Consider the following 10,000-nt stretch of genomic DNA (forward strand, 5'->3'; position numbering starts at 1 on the left):
TATGTCTCTACATATATTTATCTTACACACACACACACCTGTCATAGTTGACAGATGGAATACATTAGGCAGTGATGTGGTGGAGGCTGACTCCATACACAGTTTCAAATGTAGATATGACAGAGCCCAGGAGACTCAGGAACCTGTACACCAGTTGATTGACAGTTGAGAGGCAGGACCAAAGAGCCAGAGCTCAACCCCCGCAAGCACAACTAAGTACCCCCAGGAAGCAACCCATAGCAGCTGTCTATCTCCCAGGTACTTATTAACTGTTAGACGAACAGAGGCATCAGAGTGAAAGAAACCATCTGTTTCTGCCTCGGACCCTTAGGACTACGAATCCCGAGCGCTGTCCACTCAGCCGTCAGGCCCTATGTGTATGGGAAAGGGGGGTGGGAGTGTACACCATAGCAATATACTTTTATAACAAAATGCTTGAAGTCGACCATATAGAAGACACTACATGCTGCTATGGCGGTGTGTCCACTCACAGGATGAGTGGCGCTGCCCAATACTGTCACTATGGCGGTGTGTCCACTCACAGGATGAGTGGCGCTGCCCAATACTGTCACTATGGCGGTGTGTTCACTCACAGGATGAGTGGCGCTGCCCAATACTGTCACTATGGCGGTGTGTCCACTCACAGGATGAGTGGCGCTGCCCAATACTGTCACTATGGCGGTGTGTCCACTCACAGGATGAGTGGCGCTGCCCAATACTGTCACTATGGCGGTGTGTCCACTCACAGGATGAGTGGCGCTGCCCAATACTGTCACTATGGCGGTGTGTCCACTCACAGGATGAGTGCCGCTGCCCAATACTGTCACTATGGCGGTGTGTCCACTCACAGGATGAGTGGCGCTGCCCAATACTGTCACTATGGCGGTGTGTCCACTCACAAGATGAGTGGCGCTGCCCAATACTGTCACTATGGCGGTGTGTCCACTCACAGGATGAGTGGCGCTGCCCAATACTGTCACTATGGCGGTGTGTCCACTCACAAGATGAGTGGCGCTGCCCAATACTGTCACTATGGCGGTGTGTCCACTCACAGGATGAGTGGCGCTGCCCAATACTGTCACTATGGCGGTGTGTCCACTCACAGGATGAGTGGCGCTGCCCAATACTGTCACTATGGCGGTGTGTCCACTCACAGGATGAGTGGCGCTGCCCAATACTGTCACTATGGCGGTGTGTCCACTCACAGGATGAGTGGCGCTGCCCAATACTGTCACTATGGCGGTGTGTCCACTCACAGGATGAGTGGCGCTGCCCAATACTGTCACTATGGCGGTGTGTCCACTCACAGGATGAGTGGCGCTGCCCAATACTGTCACTATGGCGGTGTGTCCACTCACAGGATGAGTGGCGCTGCCCAATACTGTCACTATGGCGGTGTGTCCACTCACAGGATGAGTGGCGCTGCCCAATACTGTCACTATGGCGGTGTGTCCACTCACAGGATGAGTGGCGCTGCCCAATACTGTCACTATGGCGGTGTGTCCACTCACAGGATGAGTGGCGCTGCCCAATACTGTCACTATGGCGGTGTGTCCACTCACAGGATGAGTGGCGCTGCCCAGTACTGTCACTATGGCGGTGTGTCCACTCACAGGATGAGTGGCGCTGCCCAATACTGTCACTATGGCGGTGTGTCCACTCACAGGATGAGTGGCGCTGCCCAATACTGTCACTATGGCGGTGTGTCCACTCACAGGATGAGTGGCGCTGCCCAGTACTGTCACTATGGCGGTGTGTCCACTCACAGGATGAGTGGCGCTGCCCAATACTGTCACTATGGCGGTGTGTCCACTCACAGGATGAGTGGCGCTGCCCAATACTGTCACTATGGCGGTGTGTCCACTCACAGGATGAGTGACGCTGCCCAATACTGTCACTATGGTGGTGTGTCCACTCACAAGATGAGTGGCGCTGCCCAATACTGTCACTATGGCGGTGTGTCCACTCACAGGATGAGTGGCGCTGCCCAATACTGTCACTATGGCGGTGTGTCCACTCACAGGATGAGTGGCGCTGCCCAATACTGTCACTATGGCGGTGTGTCCACTCACAGGATGAGTGACGCTGCCCAATACTGTCACTATGGCGGTGTGTCCACTCACAGGATGAGTGGCGCTGCCCAATACTGTCACTATGGCGGTGTGTCCACTCACAGGATGAGTGGCGCTGCCCAATACTGTCACTATGGCGGTGTGTCCACTCACAGGATGAGTGACGCTGCCCAATACTGTCACTATGGCGGTGTGTCCACTCACAAGATGAGTGGCGCTGCCCAATACTGTCACTATGGCGGTGTGTCCACTCACAGGATGAGTGGCGCTGCCCAATACTGTCACTATGGCGGTGTGTCCACTCACAGGATGAGTGGCGCTGCCCAATACTGTTACTATGGCGGTGTGTCCACTCACAGGATGAGTGGCGCTGCCCAATACTGTCACTATGGCGGTGTGTCCACTCACAGGATGAGTGGCGCTGCCCAATACTGTCACTATGGCGGTGTGTCCACTCACAGGATGAGTGGCGCTGCCCAATACTGTCACTATGGTGGTATGTCCACTCACAAGATGAGTGGCGCTGCCCAATACTGTCACTATGGCGGTGTGTCCACTCACAAGATGAGTGGCGCTGCCCAATACTGTCACTATGGCGGTGTGTCCACTCACAGGATGAGTGCCGCTGCCCAATACTGTCACTATGGCGGTGTGTCCACTCACAGGATGAGTGCCGCTGCCCAATACTGTCACTATGGCGGTGTGTCCACTCACAGGATGAGTGACGCTGCCCAATACTGTCACTATGGCGGTGTGTCCACTCACAGGATGAGTGGCGCTGCCCAATACTGTCACTATGGCGGTGTGTCCACTCACAAGATGAGTGGCGCTGCCCAATACTGTCACTATGGCGGTGTGTCCACTCACAGGATGAGTGGCGCTGCCCAATACTGTCACTATGGCGGTGTGTCCACTCACAGGATGAGTGGCGCTGCCCAATACTGTCACTATGGCGGTGTGTCCACTCACAAGATGAGTGGCGCTGCCCAATACTGTCACTATGGCGGTGTGTCCACTCACAAGATGAGTGGCGCTGCCCAATACTGTCACTATGGCGGTGTGTCCACTCACAGGATGAGTGGCGCTGCCCAATACTGTCACTATGGCGGTGTGTCCACTCACAAGATGAGTGGCGCTGCCCAATACTGTCACTATGGCGGTGTGTCCACTCACAAGATGAGTGGCGCTGCCCAATACTGTCACTATGGCGGTGTGTCCACTCACAGGATGAGTGGCGCTGCCCAATACTGTCACTATGGCGGTGTGTCCACTCACAGGATGAGTGACGCTGCCCAATACTGTCACTATGGCGGTGTGTCCACTCACAGGATGAGTGGCGCTGCCCAATACTGTCACTATGGCGGTGTGTCCACTCACAGGATGAGTGGCGCTGCCCAATACTGTCACTATGGCGGTGTGTCCACTCACAGGATGAGTGCCGCTGCCCAATACTGTCACTATGGCGGTGTGTCCACTCACAGGATGAGTGGCGCTGCCCAATACTGTCACTATGGCGGTGTGTCCACTCACAGGATGAGTGGTGCTGCCCAATACTGTCACTATGGCGGTGTGTCCACTCACAGGATGAGTGGCGCTGCCCAATACTGTCACTATGGGGGTGTGTCCACTCACAGGATGAGTGGCGCTGCCCAATACTGTCACTATGGCGGTGTGTCCACTCACAGGATGAGTGCCGCTGCCCAATACTGTCACTATGGCGGTGTGTCCACTCACAGGATGAGTGGCGCTGCCCAATACTGTCACTATGGCGGTGTGTCCACTCACAGGATGAGTGCCGCTGCCCAATACTGTCACTATGGCGGTGTGTCCACTCACAGGATGAGTGGTGCTGCCCAATACTGTCACTATGGCGGTGTGTCCACTCACAGGATGAGTGGCGCTGCCCAATACTGTCACTATGGCGGTGTGTCCACTCACAGGATGAGTGGCGCTGCCCAATACTGTCACTATGGCGGTGTGTCCACTCACAGGATGAGTGGCGCTGCCCAATACTGTCACTATGGCGGTGTGTCCACTCACAGGATGAGTGCCGCTGCCCAATACTGTCACTATGGCGGTATGTCCACTCACAGGATGAGTGGCGCTGCCCAATACTGTCACTATGGCGGTGTGTCCACTCACAGGATGAGTGGCGCTGCCCAATACTGTCACTATGGCGGTGTGTCCACTCACAGGATGAGTGGCGCTGCCCAATACTGTCACTATGGCGGTGTGTCCACTCACAGGATGAGTGCCGCTGCCCAATACTGTCACTATGGCGGTGTGTCCACTCACAGGATGAGTGGCGCTGCCCAATACTGTCACTATGGCGGTGTGTCCACTCACAGGATGAGTGGCGCTGCCCAATACTGTCACTATGGCGGTGTGTCCACTCACAGGATGAGTGACGCTGCCCAATACTGTCACTATGGCGGTGTGTCCACTCACAGGATGAGTGGCGCTGCCCAATACTGTCACTATGGCGGTGTGTCCACTCACAGGATGAGTGGCGCTGCCCAATACTGTCACTATGGCGGTGTGTCCACTCACAGGATGAGTGCCGCTGCCCAATACTGTCACTATGGCGGTGTGTCCACTCACAGGATGAGTGGCGCTGCCCAATACTGTCACTATGGCGGTGTGTCCACTCACAGGATGAGTGGTGCTGCCCAATACTGTCACTATGGCGGTGTGTCCACTCACAGGATGAGTGGCGCTGCCCAATACTGTCACTATGGGGGTGTGTCCACTCACAGGATGAGTGGCGCTGCCCAATACTGTCACTATGGCGGTGTGTCCACTCACAGGATGAGTGCCGCTGCCCAATACTGTCACTATGGCGGTGTGTCCACTCACAGGATGAGTGGCGCTGCCCAATACTGTCACTATGGCGGTGTGTCCACTCACAGGATGAGTGCCGCTGCCCAATACTGTCACTATGGCGGTGTGTCCACTCACAGGATGAGTGGTGCTGCCCAATACTGTCACTATGGCGGTGTGTCCACTCACAGGATGAGTGGCGCTGCCCAATACTGTCACTATGGCGGTGTGTCCACTCACAGGATGAGTGGCGCTGCCCAATACTGTCACTATGGCGGTGTGTCCACTCACAGGATGAGTGGCGCTGCCCAATACTGTCACTATGGCGGTGTGTCCACTCACAGGATGAGTGCCGCTGCCCAATACTGTCACTATGGCGGTATGTCCACTCACAGGATGAGTGGCGCTGCCCAATACTGTCACTATGGCGGTGTGTCCACTCACAGGATGAGTGGCGCTGCCCAATACTGTCACTATGGCGGTGTGTCCACTCACAGGATGAGTGCCGCTGCCCAATACTGTCACTATGGCGGTGTGTCCACTCACAGGATGAGTGGCGCTGCCCAATACTGTCACTATGGCGGTGTGTCCACTCACAGGATGAGTGGCTCTGCCCAATACTGTCACTATGGCGGTGTGTCCACTCACAGGATGAGTGGCGCTGCCCAATACTGTCACTATGGCGGTGTGTCCACTCACAGGATGAGTGGCGCTGCCCAATACTGTCACTATGGCGGTGTGTCCACTCACAGGATGAGTGCCGCTGCCCAATACTGTCACTATGGCGGTGTGTCCACTCACAGGATGAGTGGCGCTGCCCAATACTGTCACTATGGCGGTGTGTCCACTCACAGGATGAGTGCCGCTGCCCAATACTGTCACTATGGCGGTGTGTCCACTCACAGGATGAGTGGCGCTGCCCAATACTGTCACTATGGCGGTGTGTCCACTCACAGGATGAGTGGCGCTGCCCAATACTGTCACTATGGCGGTGTGTCCACTCACAGGATGAGTGGCGCTGCCCAGTACTGTCACTATGGCGGTGTGTCCACTCACAGGATGAGTGCCGCTGCCCAATACTGTCACTATGGCGGTGTGTCCACTCACAGGATGAGTGGCGCTGCCCAATACTGTCACTATGGCGGTGTGTCCACTCACAGGATGAGTGCCGCTGCCCAATACTGTCACTATGGCGGTGTGTCCACTCACAGGATGAGTGGCGCTGCCCAATACTGTCACTATGGCGGTGTGTCCACTCACAGGATGAGTGGCTCTGCCCAATACTGTCACTATGGCGGTGTGTCCACTCACAGGATGAGTGGCGCTGCCCAATACTGTCACTATGGCGGTGTGTCCACTCACAGGATGAGTGGCGCTGCCCAATACTGTCACTATGGCGGTGTGTCCACTCACAGGATGAGTGCCGCTGCCCAATACTGTCACTATGGCGGTGTGTCCACTCACAGGATGAGTGGTGCTGCCCAATACTGTCACTATGGCGGTGTGTCCACTCACAGGATGAGTGGCGCTGCCCAATACTGTCACTATGGCGGTGTGTCCACTCACAGGATGAGTGGCGCTGCCCAATACTGTCACTATGGCGGTGTGTCCACTCACAGGATGAGTGCCGCTGCCCAATACTGTCACTATGGCGGTATGTCCACTCACAGGATGAGTGGCGCTGCCCAATACTGTCACTATGGCGGTGTGTCCACTCACAGGATGAGTGGCGCTGCCCAATACTGTCACTATGGCGGTGTGTCCACTCACAGGATGAGTGCCGCTGCCCAATACTGTCACTATGGCGGTGTGTCCACTCACAGGATGAGTGGCGCTGCCCAATACTGTCACTATGGCGGTGTGTCCACTCACAGGATGAGTGGCTCTGCCCAATACTGTCACTATGGCGGTGTGTCCACTCACAGGATGAGTGGCGCTGCCCAATACTGTCACTATGGCGGTGTGTCCACTCACAGGATGAGTGGCGCTGCCCAATACTGTCACTATGGCGGTGTGTCCACTCACAGGATGAGTGCCGCTGCCCAATACTGTCACTATGGCGGTGTGTCCACTCACAGGATGAGTGGCGCTGCCCAATACTGTCACTTTGGCGGTGTGTCCACTCACAGGATGAGTGCCGCTGCCCAATACTGTCACTATGGCGGTGTGTCCACTCACAGGATGAGTGGCGCTGCCCAATACTGTCACTATGGCGGTGTGTCCACTCACAGGATGAGTGGCGCTGCCCAATACTGTCACTATGGCGGTGTGTCCACTCACAGGATGAGTGGCGCTGCCCAGTACTGTCACTATGGCGGTGTGTCCACTCACAGGATGAGTGGCGCTGCCCAATACTGTCACTATGGCGGTGTGTCCACTCACAAGATGAGTGGCGCTGCCCAATACTGTCACTATGGTGGTATGTCCACTCACAGGATGAGTGGCGCTGCCCAATACTGTCACTATGGCGGTGTGTCCACTCACAGGATGAGTGGCGCTGCCCAATACTGTCACTATGGCGGTGTGTCCACTCACAGGATGAGTGGCGCTGCCCAGTACTGTCACTATGGCGGTGTGTCCACTCACAAGATGAGTGGCGCTGCCCAATACTGTCACTATGGCGGTGTGTCCACTCACAGGATGAGTGGCGCTGCCCAATACTGTCACTATGGCGGTGTGTCCACTCACAGGATGAGTGGCGCTGCCCAGTACTGTCACTATGGCGGTGTGTCCACTCACAGGATGAGTGGCGCTGCCCAATACTGTCACTATGGCGGTGTGTCCACTCACAGGATGAGTGGCGCTGCCCAATACTGTCACTATGGCGGTGTGTCCACTCACAAGATGAGTGTCGCTGCCCGATAAACTCGCCCCTCGGGGCAAAATTTAAAATTTAAAACTACACGTGTAGCGACACGCGCCTTAATGAGGCTGGTGAGGAAGAAGAGCCTGGACAGAGGCGCCTTGTGTGAGTGAGAAGTGGACCACTCCTGCTGGGATTTATGAGGAGTAATGAGACCTTCATACCCACCGTCTATCATCCACACACAACCTTTCTTCTTACGTCTTATCGTTAACTCCCTCCCAATATATTACTAACCTCCTTTCCCTACATATATTGGCCATCATATTAGAGTGTCTCTATGCCAGTACTGCATGTTATCTTACTCTATGCCAGTACTGCATGTTATCTTACTCTGTGCCAGTAATACATGTTATCTTGCTCTCTGTGCCAGTAATACATGTTATCTTGCTCTCTGTGCCAGTAATACATATCTTGCCCTCTGTGCCAGTAATACATGTTATCTTGCTCTCTGTGCCAGTAATACATGCTATCTTGCTCTCTGTGCCAGTAATACATGCTATCTTGCTCTCTGTGCCAGTAATACATGTTATCTTGCTCTCTGTGCCAGTAATACATGTTATCTTGCTCTCTATGCCAGTAATACATGTTGTCTTGCTCTCTGTGCCAGTAATACATGTTATCTTGCTCTCTGTGCCAGTAATACATGTTATCTTGCTCTCTATGCCAGTAATACATGTTGTCTTGCTCTCTGTGCCAGTAATACATGTTATCTTGCTCTCTATGCCAGTAATAAATGTTAATATACTCTCCATTTAAGATATAATTACTAAATGACCTATGCAAATAAACTTTCCTCTGAGTGCAAAGAGTTCATACTCTTATTCCCAGAGCACTCTCGATAACTCTTATTCTCTGTGCAATATATACCAACAAACTCTCATTGCAAGTGATACACACTGATAGAGCCCAGTAGGTTTAGGAATCTGTACACCAGTTGATTGACAGTTGAGGTGGGACCAAAGAGCCAGAGCTCAATCCCCGCAAGCACAAATAGGAGAGTACACCTCAGCCAGCTTACATTTTTTTTAAATTTTGCCCCGAGGGGCGAGTTTATTGGGCAGCGCCACTCATCTTGTGAGTGGACACACCGCCATAGCAGCATGTACAACACTCCCCAATAGGAAGAAAACCCGCTGGGTTGTTCATCCTGTCGTTGGCCAGGTTACCTGTACCACAGATCCCGGGGCAAACTGGTCTCTATCGACTTCAATTTCCCCAAAATATTGAATAACAACAAAATATAGAGTGATGAATCACATTATACAACCACCCTGATGACAACATCCAACGAGGCAATTCAACATAACATTAACAATCCAATCAAGACCCAACTGTCCGTCCACAAGCAGTAATAAGCATGTGATTATAGCTTCAATAAGCAGTAACCAGTTGGAAGCAGCCTTCTCAACACTTGGCAAACTGGGTGCAAGACAGAGCTGCGTTATTGCGCGCGTGTCACTGTTGACTTTATAAACATGACAACTGTATATTATAAACAAACTTGCTAATATGACTCTTCCAGGGGCGCTACTGCCTTACATCAGGTTGAGAGAGAGAGAGAGAGAGAGAGAGAGAGAGAGAGAGAGAGAGAGAGAGAGAGAGAGAGAGAGAGAGAGAGAGAGAGAGAGAGAGAGAGAGAGAGAGAGAGAGAGAGAGATTTGCCCATTTGTTTTCCACCATCGTCGGGGATCGAACCCGGACCCTAGGATTACGAGCCCCAAGCGTTGTCCACTCAGCCACAGGCCCCCTGTGTGAGTGTGTGTACTCACCTAATTGTGCTTGCGGGGGTTGAGCTCTGGCTCTTTGGTCCCGCCACTCAACTGTGTGTGTGTGTGTGTGTGTGTGTGTGTGTGTGTGTGTGTGTGTGTGAGTGTGTGTGTGTGTGTGAGTGTGTGTGTGTGTGTGTGTGTGTGTGTGTGTGTAGGGGAAGAGGACACTTGTACAGCAGAACAAGGACTAAGGTAGGCGCGACTGCCCCTTCCCTTACACTGGGAGCTGAGGTAGATAACTTCCCCATTCCCTATACTGGGGACTAAGGTAGGTAGCAACAACCTGTAAGTCTCGCTTGAGCTAACAAGCCAGTAGCACTCTTGCATGTCCCACTTCTTTATATATAGGCCTACACAGCCTATTAGTCTTAACAGCCCCAACCTCCGAGACCAATCATTGCCTCTCAAGATAACTACAGCGCCCCACTGGACGTGTCAACAAAAGTGCTATTGAACAAATCCACAAGGGCCGT

The sequence above is a fragment of the Procambarus clarkii genome, chromosome 93 (genome assembly GCF_040958095.1).
Source record: "Procambarus clarkii isolate CNS0578487 chromosome 93, FALCON_Pclarkii_2.0, whole genome shotgun sequence".
Lineage (NCBI taxonomy): Eukaryota > Metazoa > Arthropoda > Malacostraca > Decapoda > Cambaridae > Procambarus > Procambarus clarkii.